The sequence below is a fragment of the Pimephales promelas genome, chromosome 14 (assembly GCF_988280905.1).
Source record: "Pimephales promelas chromosome 14, fPimPro1.hap1.1, whole genome shotgun sequence".
Classification (NCBI taxonomy): domain Eukaryota; kingdom Metazoa; phylum Chordata; class Actinopteri; order Cypriniformes; family Leuciscidae; genus Pimephales; species Pimephales promelas.
This window is the reverse complement of record NC_142782.1, coordinates 14,108,606-14,120,498: the sequence shown is the minus strand read 5'-3', so window position 1 is coordinate 14,120,498 and position 11,893 is coordinate 14,108,606. Positions and strand designations below refer to the sequence as shown.

The window sequence follows — 11,893 nt, the reverse complement described above, 5'->3', positions numbered from 1 at the left end:
GGTTCTGCATCTTATCCGTTGAGCTCGATATGTTGTATCGTGTAGGCTATACGTGCGACAAGAAGGGTAAGGAGCCGTAACGAGCGCGACATCTCAGCCACGACTCACACCATTTGTGCTGCAGCTGGAGATTAGCGATGTCCGATTCGAGAACGAATGGCTCTTTTGATTCGAGTCTTTTTGATGATTCATCTGAATTAGTTCACGAAACCTTTTTTTTTTTTGTTCACGAAACCTGTCTGAATCGGTCCGAGCTGGTCTGGTCACCAAGCTAAAAAACCTGAAATTCACTCATTGAATCGATAATCTGTTTCTGCCATCGTAATTATTCCCAAATGAATGATATTAAAGGGATAGTTATTTCTTCTGTTGAACACAAAAGAAGACATTTTGAAGAATGTCGGTAATCAAACAGTTGACGGACCGTCAACATTTGTCAATCACGTAGCCTATGGCGTGAGCATGAGATCTTACTATTTAAAGTTTAACTGTTTGGGAGTTTTTGTGTAGTTTCGAATGGAATGCGCTCAATATGCGCTCAATAGTTTATACCTGCATAGCCTGCTTGATCAGAACCTTATACAGCCCTTAAAGGAGTACGTAGTTCACTTAAAAAAAAAAATGCTGTTAATTTACTCACCCCCATGTCATCCAAGATGTCCATGTCTTTCTTTCTTCAGTCGAAAAGAAATTAAGGTTTTTGATGAAAATATTCCAGGATTTTTCTCCATATATAATGGACTTTACTGGGCACCAAATGGTTCAAGGTTTCAGTGCAAATGCAACTGTTCAGAGGGCTTTAAATGATTCCAGACGATGAATAAGGGTCTTATCGAAATGATATTAAAAAAAAAAAAAAAGTTTAAGTTTCATAAGCTCAAATGGTCGCCCTGCTCATGGGCGTTCGTGACACTCCTGTCCGAACTCATTCATCAAAATCTTTCCAGAGTCAATTCGTTCATTCCGTTCATTGAATGAACCAAATGACACGACAAAAAAAAAAAAAATCGTTAATTTTGATAAATGAGTTTGAACAGGAGAGTCACAAACACGCATCACAGAACAGAGCAAGGCGACCATTTGAGCTTATAAAACTTAAACTTTGTTATTTTGTAACTGTCTTTTGGACCTTGAAGCGTTTGGTTACCAGTAAAGTGCATTATATGGAGAAAAATCCTGGAATGTTTTCATCAAAAAGCTTAATTTCTTTTCAACTGAAGAAAGAATGACATGGATATCTTGGATGACATGGGGGTGACTAAATTATCAGCTAAAAGTTTTTTTTTTTTTTTTTTTTTTTCAGCAAAAGTGAACTACTCCTTTAAAAATTCATGGCAGCATGTTAGTGATAGCCTACTTGGCAATTACGCCATGATTTTGAAAAAACGAACTGATTTGCTGAAAAGAGTCACACACACACACACACTGTCATTCTCCATTGGTAGCTTTTCACTCACTCATCATTTGAATCTGGCTCCATTCAGAAGTTCAATGGTCAAGCAAAGATTTGTGTATGGTTTGGAAACATTTCAGAATTTGATCTCATTGTTATGAGGAAAGCACTAAGAAATACAATAAATAACACTTCTGCTCAGATTTTGCATGGTTTCCATTTATCATTGTAGAAAACAGTATATTTTTCAGTTTGCAAATAAGCATTGTCTGTGTCATTTAGCCTAGGTCATTTAGGGAGGGAGGGCATCACTGTGTCCTTGCACCGCTTTCCATCTGGATGTTTTAGTGGTGTGATTCACACAGAGGGAATTCGGGTATATCAAATCACATTTGACATTTAAAAATAATGTTGTTTGATTTACCTGAATTTGCCTTGGTGTGCCTGTTGAAACGCTGTTGAAATGTGTCCATTATCAAGAGGCCTATGATGGGGGGGTAACACGGGGTCACAGTATAGAGCGTCTAATGATTCTCCTCATTAAATATAAAGTACTCTGAATAAGCTGGCTTTTGGTCTTCATATTAGACCAACAGAATGATAAGATGGACCTCTAAATTAATAAGGCCAGTATTTTCTCTCTGTATTCATCTTTCAATGTCTTTCTTGCTCTCCTGTGTTCTCTCTCTATCTTTTTTCCTCCTCCACCTCCTCCTGTACCTCAGGGGTGTAGTCTTGTAGTAGTTAGTGCTGAAATGACCTTGGAATTATCCGGTTCTTTGAGCTTGATGTTCAGCAGGCCCACACATTACTCAGACAATCGTTTTAAACTTTGAGAAAAATAAGTGGACTGTTTCATTACTAGGCTGGAGAGATCAGAAGAGCAAACTGTTGCTGAAGGGAAAATAATCAATTATGAAAACGTTTTTAAACAGTGATTTTAAACTAAAGTGAAATCCTGTTTTTCTTATGAAACTGTTCTTTCTTTTGACATATTGTATGTTCAGATATTCACAACAAAATATTCCCGGAGGCCATGAACGTTTTGTTAAAACGATCAAAAATGCGGGCAGGCAACTTTAATTAATTAAATTAATTAAAAGAAAAAAAAACACTTTTAAAAATAAAAAGTAGGCTAAATGAGGATGCATAATAACATTTTCAATATTAACAAATAGGATACATTAACAAATCTCAAATATCCAATAATCAAATACATTACTAATATATTGTTCATCCCTAATCTGTACCCTGGATAGTACACAGGATGAATCATGTGTATTACAGAAGTGACTATTGTGTGTACAAAGCTTCCCTTGGGCAGACTGTCACCCCATGCAGCTAAATGACTTTAAAGCCTAATATGTGTGTTATTGGTTATGTCACATCAGAGTAACTGCACCCCGCATTGCCATTGTGTCTGAGAAATGTTGAAATTGAGATCAGCTCTCAAAAAAAGATCATGTCAAGACCATGGGTTCATTTGTTCAAGAGCTGCTGTGGTAAATGAAGACTGTTTGACTATTACATCTTAATCGAATTTCTATTGTGTTTCCTTCAAGGGCTTTCCCATTTTTTTTCAGTAGACCGAAAGAATAACAGCGACGTCAAACACGAAATGGCCTTTAAATTACGCCACTTCTCTTTCTCCCAACCATCACTATTCCAATGATGACATCTGGATAAAACGCCCCTTTCCTCCGACCTTTAATATGTGCATTTTATTGAGCTTTGATGGACCTGATTGCTAGAAGTTTTGAGTTACAGTAGTACATGATGTCTTATTATGCCACCTTGTACTTTGTGCTGACCTCAAAGGGCAGCTTTTTTTGGCTAAAAGATTAGCCGTTTTCACAGTTGAATGACTTTTAAAAATTGTATTTCTAATATTCATGAATAGGTGTAAAAGTTTATTCCTTTGTATGAGTCCTGCATGAGTCTGATGCATAAAACCTTCCAAGTCAAACGGCTTAATGTTTGGAGACCATGCATGTAACTATTACATCATATACACCACACTGTGCATTATGCATTTTATAAATCTTAGGGTTTTAAATCTTATACATTTAAATTTAAATCTTATAAATCTTACAAATTTTAGGGTACCCTTTAACGTCAGTTACATGACGATCCTGGGACATCATTTAACTGACGCTTTACCTTTAACGTCAGGTGACGGGGTAGGTTTAGGGGTAGGGTTAGGAAGGGTACCCTAAAACGGCGGATGTTGATGTATGGTCAAAGACGTCCCAAGACGTCAGTTATATGACAGAAATCACTGTCATCAACTTGTTTAAAATAAAGCTTGCATTATGTATGACAAGCTTTTTATTTTCTTCCCAATTATTGGAAGAGCCAGAGTTGAGGTCACACACGAGGCAACTTTATTTTTTTCGGTGTACATTGTATAGTATAGAAAATGGAGTTAAAGAAAAGAGAAAAAGTGAAGGTAATAGGATCAGGAACTATAGCCAGATTCGAACAGTTTATTTTCACATTTACAGATTCAATTATATCACACATTTCTGGAAGGCTTCCCAACAAAAAAGCCAAATATCTATTTTGAGCTTTTCGGTTTTCATCAATACCACAAGACAAAAATAAATAAATAAATAAATAACAGTAATCCTGCACAGACCAAGGCACCTCACTGCGGTTCTGAGTATATTCTGTTATTTATTGCTGATAGGGAATTCATTCTCCATTAGTGTCTGCAGAGCGAGAGCGGTTGTTTATTCCATACGGTTGTACTCAGAAAACAACAAACCTTTCGATTGTGACTGGGTACATTCATTGAAACATTTATTAACTAGTTTGCATAATTGCATATATCACGTCAAGTTAGTATTTTTCCAATGACGTGTGGACAGGTGGATCTGAAAGAAGGCTAATAAACCAGATTATTTTACAGACTTCAAAAACTCATACTTTTGTCCTTTTTGCTTTCTCTCTTTTCAATACATGTAATGCTTAAGGATGCATTAAAATAAAGTGCTACCAATTATTTTATTGCAGTTTTTGTTAACAGTGTCACAACATTTTTTTTTTTAAATATCAAAAGGAAATGCTCACCTCACATCAGCTTCAGTAATTAGTGTAAGTAGATTTGCTTAAACCCTAAACTCTTTTTTAGTTACACTTTATTTCAATGGTCCCACTTTAGACATTCTACTACGTAACTGCTGTAGAATAAGTTTACACGTAATAGCCAAGTTACTTACTGTCTTTTGGGGAACCATCAAAATAAAGTGTATGCAGATATTAAGCAGACAGTCCACTAATTCTATAATGAACAGAAGTTGACATGTAGTTGCAAAGTTACTTATTGTTAGTCGACCATTGAAATAATGTTTGGCCTTTTTCATTCAAGTGTGAACAGAGAAAAAGTTATGGACATGCAATTTCTGTTCTCTATAAAAATGCACTATTATATATAGTTTATAGACTATTATGTATAGTATTATATATATATATATATATATATATACAGAGAGAGAGATATAGAGAGAGAGAGAGAGGGACTATTAGTGTATATTTACAACTGCAGTTATCAGTAGAAACATATACATCATTTAAATACTAATTTAAGTATAACATGTACAAAACTGATTGGAGTGCAAACAAAAACATACTTTTTTGGAAAGTCAGCACAGCAGTAGTATTTTAATATATGACTTGTTCACTCAGATAATATCATGTATACCAATAATGCACTTGCTCCTCTGAGAGCAATTTTCTACTATGTTTGAAGGGTACTGAAGCATGTAAGCTGTAGTTTTATACACCGGAAAGCATGTTCAGTGGTTAAGCGTTTGTTTCACCTGGGACCAAAACCAACCATCCTGCTTAGGCTGCCTCATTACCCTAGAGCTGCTCTACTGCCCACTGAGATTACTGGACTACTGGGAGAGATTTCAACAAAATGCATTTTAGGAATGCCGGCATACAATGCGCATTTGACTAAAGACTCTCAATTGTGTTTCAAGCATAATGGCTGATTATTTGGTTGATTTTTTTGTTTTAATCTTTATTTAGACTGTTGTCCAGCTGTGGAAGTTTGTAATTAGGACTTTTTTTAATTCTACAATTCTCGCTTTTTTTTTCTCACAACTGCGAATGTATATGTCACAATTCTGACTTTATAACTTACAATTCCCAGTTATCTCATAGTTCAGGATTGACAATTTTAAGTTTATATCTTAAAGGATATGTATGCAAGATTGTGGCCAAAACTGGTACTGCAATCACTTTCAAATTAGGGTGTATCCCCGCCTTCTCCCATGACTCGAGGTTGCCAGATATGCTGCAGTTTCCAGCAGGAATGTAGGCTGCTATAAGAAGCTTCCAATGGCAAGTGACGAGTCCTACACAGTGAGTTTCTTTCTGTTAATTGTTTATTTCAGACTTTATAACAAAGTATAAAGTAAAGGTAAAAAAAGTAAAGTAAAAAAAAAATCGTTGCTGTTGTGTAATATTCTCAACAGAAATGTGGTGGTTAAAGAAGAAAGAACAGCAAATGAAGTTATTTTAAAAGCACCCCAGCGGAAAGAGATGAAAAATTACTCAAAGATTTGCATTATCCCACAAGGATTAACATTAAATTTCAACGTTTCTTCTGCCGAGGTTAGGCTGTTTAAGGTGAAGTGCAGAGATACCAACTGCATTCGCAAAAATAACTAATTTCTAAAGAAAATTCCTCTGGTGCTGAACGTATTTGTTTTGTGGGTTGTTGTCAGCTGACTGGTCTTTCACGATGTGGATGGTTGGGTTACTATTTTGAAAAAAAAAAAAAAAAAAAAAACCTAACCCTTGAGCAAGGTATACATGTCCACTGGTGCAAAGTGAGAAGACATGAGCAGGCATATTGAATTCATTCTCTATTGAAGCTGAGCGCCAGGCTCTCAGAGGGGATTGTGGGATTGACAGCAGATAGTGCAAGTGGTGACAGCATGAAAAAGTTGCTCAAATGCTCACATCATATTACTATAATTTTTCAGACATCAACCTCCCTAGCTTACTTATTCTCAGCACAGTCACATTAAGATGGAATAGGAGGAAGTATTTCACCTTTTAAATTGGTAGCCTATTATAGTGTAATTTTTTTCTTAAAATGCAATCTCACTGTAAATGTTACGCTTGGGAGAGTGTGAATTTCATCCTGTTGCTTCTAGAATTTCTGTCCCAAAACAGTTTGGAGAATAAATAAAGCGGTTTTATATTGGAATAGCTATTTAATCACCTGTCCGGGAGAATTATCCGATTCAACTGCTTTCAAGTTTTTTCCAATACCTTTTCAGGGAGGCATTTACAGATAATTATAGTCAATGACTCCTGTCATATAGTCTCCTGTCACCTCACCAAAGAGGTTCTCTCTTGATTAAATGCTGAATGTTAAAGCTGTAGTTCACTTAAAAAAAAAAAAAAAAAAAAAAAAAAAACATTTGCTGATAATTTACTCACCAAGGGGGCAATTCGTTCATTTCGTTCGTTGAATGAACCAAATGACACGAAAAAAGATTTTTTTTTTTTTTTTTGATTTTCGATCGCTTCGCTTGATAAGACCCTTATTTATCATCTGGAATCGTTTAACTGTCTCACACTGAAACTGTCTCTTGGACCTTGAACCGTTTGGTTACCAGTAAATTATATGGAGAAAAATCCTGGAATGTTTATGTTTTCATCAAATACCTTCATTTCTTTCTTATTTTTTTTTTCATTTCACTGAAGAAAGAATGACATGGATATCTTGGATGACATGGGGGTGAGTAAATTATCAGCAAAAGTTTGTTTTTAAAAGTGAACAACTACTCTAAGGGCACACATTAGGTTGTTTTTCCATTATTGCTTCTTATTGTAGGTTATATTGTTTTTGTGACAGGTTGGCAAGCAATGGAAAACGTCATGCCATTTTGAGGGATATAGGCGATAAAATATAGAAATGTGCATTTATTACCTGAAAAGTCTTGCCTGTTACATCACTGGGTGCAAAGTAATGCTAGTTTGATACATACTTCGGTTTTGAAGTCTCGGTCATGGGGGTTTGGGCCCATTCTCAGGAAATTGTGCCAATTGTGACTTATTGGTATCCCCATTAGTCATGACTTGTGGTCCTGAAATTGACAGGTTACTTCGTAGTGACATTGTTTAGACTAACAGATAAATGTAATTCTGTTTTATGGAATACAACTTTCTTTCAAGGTAAATTTTGCCTTTATTGAAATTCAGGTCAAGTCCTAGAGACCTCTTTGAACACTGCCACGGCCACCACATAGACTTAGACTACATGTTTTGAGTACAGCAGTGGTGAAAAAAACGCAATGCAAAATATTTTATGAAAATGTACTGTATATTTTTGTTAGAATTATTGTGCTTTCGTTTTATTATTAGACTTGCATAAAACCAGTTAATTTAGATCTTACCACATGAATAACGTCTTAGGTGTTCCGAAAAAAAAGTTTTTACAACACAATATGTATTGATTCCTCTGTTATTCACTACTGAAGAATCCACCATTTAAATAGCAGTGTAATGAACTGTATCTGTTTGATACCATTAAAAGTTGCACAAGTGGTTTCTCATTAAACATTAATAAGACGCATTTATTTGCTCACCCTGAAAGGACAAGCTGAATTTAAATTGGTACAGAACAAAAGGGCCTCATTTGCTTTTTCCCCCTCAATATTTTGACCACTAACAAGAAAACACTGGTTTTTGATGTTTTGTATTTAGCTTTTATTAACTCTAATTGGATTGAATGTGACTGTAGCTCATTATGGCAAAATGACCTACTTAAACTCAAAACAAGTAAATTAATGTGACTAAGGATATTTAAATGCAATGTTTTATTAGCGAATAACATATTTGTAAACATTTATCTATTTTTTCTCTTCACCATTTACTCACATACCGCCATCTGTTGTTCTTTAACTTCTCGATGCTCAGTTATTATCTAGTATGACATTATTGTTTGTTTCATGATTTTTAGTCTTGCTTTCTAAATGCTTTTTTTTTTTTCAGATATTTTAGGAGGTCATGGGGTTTTGAGCCCATTCTCAGGAAACTGTACCAATTGTGACTTATTGGTGTCCACATGACTTGTGGTCCTGACATTAACAGGTTGACATTATTTAGACTCACAGATAAATATAATTCTGTTTTATAGAATACAACTTTCTTTCAAGGTAAATTCTGCCTTTATTGAAATTAAGGTTAAGTCCTAGTGACCTCTACGAACACTGCAACGGCCGCCACATGGACTTAGATCGCAGAGGTTCCTGGATCTGACACCGCCCTGACACTTCACATAGGACACCAGACATGTTTTCCGAACGGATTAGCACATGGTGGTCCCTTGTGAACGGGAGGAAGCGCTTCAGCGTGTTCTCGACTGCTATCATTTCCAGACAGTTTATGTGAAGGAACTTCTCTTGGTCTGACCAAGCCAAAGACCGGTCTGCTCTTGAAGACAGCACCCCAACCTGAGTTGGACGCATCTGTCGAGATGACTTTCCGATACGAGACAGCTCCCATAGTCACTCCCCGCTGATACCAGTCGGCCGTTAACCAGAGCCGCAGAGCCGAGATGCAGCTCTGAGTCACTCGTTCGCGGCCAGAGGCACAAGCTCGGCGAGATGCTTGAGCGTTCAGCCAGCGTTGAAGCGGGAAAGTATGCATTAAGCCCAGCTGGAGCACCGTAGCAGCTGAGGCCATACAACCCAACGTCCTCTGAAAAGTTTTCAAGGGGACGATGCTGCCCTACTGGAATAACACGGCCAGGCGTTGATAGCCACATAGTGTAGTTCTATTCCTAGAAAGGAAATTGACTGGCTGGGCAGTAATGAGCTCTTGGTCCAGTTAACCGTGAGACCCAAGGTTTCCAGATGACCGAGAAGCACTGTTCTGTGAGATAAAAGTTCCATCCATCTGTGCCAGAATCAGCCAATCGTTCAGATAGTTCATAATTGTCAAACCCTGATTTCTCAAGGGGGCGAGAGAAGCGTCCATGCGCTTTATGAATGTACGGGGTGCTAAAGACAGGCCAAACGGCAGGACCGTGTATTGATATACCCGACCGTCGATGGCGAATCTCAAGAATGGCCTGTGACGGGGTATTATCTGAATCTGAAAATAGGCATCTTTCAGATTGAGAGATATAAACCAGTCCCTTGGGCTAATGTGCACAAGGATTTTTCTGGTTATAAGCATTTTGAACAGTCTTTTCACAAGAACTTTATTCAGAAGTCTCAGATCTAAGATAGGTCTGAGTGTCCTGTCCTTCTTTGGAATGAGAAAATAACATCTGTAAAAGCCTGACTCGCTCAGAGAAGGCAGTACCAGTTCTATGGCCCCTTTGCACAGCAGCCTCGCTATTTCTGCGCGGACTAGATGCTACTTCCACATTCACTGTCGTCACGATCCATGCTCGAAAGGGGACGCCGATCAAACTGTAGCGAATAGCCCTGCCTTAGCACCCATTCTGATACCCTGGGAATTGCTTCCCTCTCAGTGTTGTGCCAGTTCATACTTAAAAAGAACTAGCTCAAAGTGCAGTTCACACAGATGATAAAGAACTAGTTCACGTTCATAGTTCATTTAAAAAAAAAATGAACTTCACATATCTAAAAATGAACTAGTTCACATTCATTTGTTAAATTCTTCCACTATCTTACTCAACAGAACCTCTTTACCATCCATTACCAGCTGCAAATCACCGCCACTCCAAAACTAATCAAAATTATTGTACCAATAAACAAGAGACAATTATTATAGCCAGGAGAAAAATAATGTTGAGATAGAGAATATTTTTACCCCTTAAATATTGTGTAATCATGATAGGTAGAAATTGGAAAATATAAGGTGCAATCATACTGTATGTTCAGTGAAACTTTTATTTAGCCAGCATGAACCAAATTACCCAGGACTTTAAAAAGGTATATTCAGGTTCATGGGGAAAAGATCAGTCTACTGACAAAAATCCAGCATATTCTGAACGGCAGTAATTATGTAAACCAGACCAAAAAATGCCATTTATATTCATTTATAATAAAACAATCTTCCTGATTATATTTGTCTAAAGAAAATGAAAAGCTAGCAGCTGAATAACTACATACAGTAGGCACTCTGATTCCATGTATGGGGCATTTATTATTCATATGACACACAAACACAAGTAAGACCTGTTAAGATCAAAAGATCACTCGTTATGGAAAAGCGCAGATCATAAGTGATGATATGAACAGCGCGAGCGCGGCCAGATCTGCCTCGCGCGCGCCAAGTATGCACACTATTGCGACTCCCCACCCCATGCCGCCTTCACGTTACCCCCTATCCGTACTAATACTTCGACCTCGTCTAACATACCCAGTGATAATAGACAAATTCTCCACTACAATACTGTCGGGGGGTGGACTCAAAACGGGGGTTGGAGGTAAAACCTGACTTTTCAAATGAGCGTGAACGCTGCGCGTGCTGCTCGTTCATTCCTGACAGAGTGTGCGCCGCTCTCGGTCGCGTTCATTGTATGAAAAGTGATTCGTTCAGTTCATTGTTCGGCGAAAATATGAACGAGTTCAGTGAACGTCGTTCACTGAACTCGTTCATGCACAACACTGTTCCCTCCTTTTATACGCGTAGTGGTAGGGTGGCCTCTGGGTTCTGATCGCCGCACTGTGTGGGCTTGAGAAACTGAACCATGCTCGCTCTGTGCTTGAACACAGCGGCTCGCTAACAGAGTTGGCAGGTTGTTTGGCATGTTACGTCCCGATTGCAATGAATGTGGAGCATTTTGTGATCACTTTTACCCCTTTTCCACCAAAAAAAGAACTGGTTCGGGACTGGTGCTGGTTCAAAGTTGGTTCGGAGTTGGTTTAACTTGCGAACCGCTTCAGAACCTATTTGTTTTTCCACTGACTAGGGCACCTAGGGACGTCGTTACGTCACGGTGTACGTCGCCATACGTCTTAGCTAGAAAGGCTTGCAAGTACAACATTACTTTGGGATTATCTCTAACTTGTGTACCAAGAAGGCTTTAAAAACAATTAAAATATGTAAGCCGTTTAATCTTTTCGTTTGATATGTAATCTTTTCTGATACGTTATGTACCCCTGTCTTGTGTCTTTTTTTCTTTCCATTTCCATTTTCTTATAGTGTTTTCAATAAAAAAAAATGACAAAAATATAAACGCTTGCGTTAACTTCAAGCATATCAATTACAAAGGCAGACTCCATCGTGTTTCTGCAGTTTCTCCTCGCTTTGTGATGGTCAGAACAGATGTTTAGAACACATCTAAATCCGCCCCAGCCCCCAACGTAAGCATGACGGGCCAGTGTTCAAAGGTAAGCTGATCGGATTTTGGTTATCGGATTGGATCAAATCTTGAAAATGGGTTGTTCAAAAGGGAAAGTAGGAATCTGAAATCAGATACAGTAGATCAGGGAATCCAATCCTAGTTTTAATCTGGATCAAACCTTCAGTTTGTGTTGTTCAAAACTTGTCAGTGGG

General features: G+C 37.7%; 1 protein-coding gene across 3 annotated transcripts in view; it reads left to right on the top strand.

Annotated features, from left to right (window-relative positions):
- LOC120479909 (transmembrane protein 132C) overlaps positions 1–11,893 on the top strand; it is a 468,276-nt gene that overhangs the window by 24,287 nt on the left and 432,096 nt on the right. The window lies entirely within an intron of this gene.